The sequence below is a fragment of the Lolium rigidum genome, chromosome 4, assembly GCF_022539505.1.
Source record: "Lolium rigidum isolate FL_2022 chromosome 4, APGP_CSIRO_Lrig_0.1, whole genome shotgun sequence".
Lineage (NCBI taxonomy): Eukaryota > Viridiplantae > Streptophyta > Magnoliopsida > Poales > Poaceae > Lolium > Lolium rigidum.
Window position 1 is genome coordinate 250,491,582 of NC_061511.1, and position 1,076 is coordinate 250,492,657.

Consider the following 1,076-nt stretch of genomic DNA (forward strand, 5'->3'; position numbering starts at 1 on the left):
TAGTATTTCAAAGTAGTTGTAATAGTTGCTACATGGAGGACAATCATGAAGACGGCGCCATTGACCTTGGTGCTTCGCCGACGATGATGGAGATCATGCCCGTTGATGATGAAGATCATGTCCGTGCTTTGGAGATGAAGATCAAAGGCGCAAAGACAAAAGGGCCATATCATATCACATATGAACTGCATGTGATGTTAATCCTTTATGCATCTTATTTTGCTTAGATCGCGGCGGTAGCATTATAAGTTGATCCCTCTCACTAAAATATCAAGATAATAAAGTGTTCATCCTTAGTAGCACCGTTGCCAAGACTTGTCGTTTCGAAGCATCTCGTGATGATCGGGTGTGATAGAATCAACAAGTGCATACAACGGGTGCAAGCCAGCTTTGCACATGCGGATACTAAGGTGGCCTTGACGAGCCTAGCATGTACAGACATGGTCTCGGAACACATGATACCGAAAGGTAGAGCATGAATCATATGATTGATATGATGAACACTTTGAGTGTTCGCCATTGAAGTTACATCTTGTCTCGTGATGATCGGACTTGGTGTGGTGGATTTGGTTCGTGTGATCACTAAGACAATGCGAGGGATATTGTTTTGAGTGGGAGTTCACCTAGTTTTTAATTTTGTTAAATTAAAATTTGAACTCAATTTGTCATAAACTTAGTCTAAACTATTGCAAATATGTTGTATATATGGCGTCCCCAATCAATTTTAACTAGTTCCTAGAGAAAGAAAAGCTTAAGAGCAACGGTAGCTGATACGTCCAAAACGTATCTACTTTCCCGAACACTTTTGCTATTGTTTTGCCTCTAATTTGTGTATTTTGGATACAACTAACGCGGACTAACGCTGTTTTCAGCAGAACTGTTCTGGTGTCTCGTTTTTGTGCGTAAATCCAACTTTCGGGAAAAACCTTGGAATTTATGCGAAGGCCCTATTTTCCCGAATACGACGGAGCCGAAGGACAAATCAAGTGGAGGCCCGAGGGCCCCACACCATAAGGCGGCGCGGCCTAGGGGGGCCCGCGCGGCCCTATGGTGTGGCCCCTCGGCCGGCCTCCGAC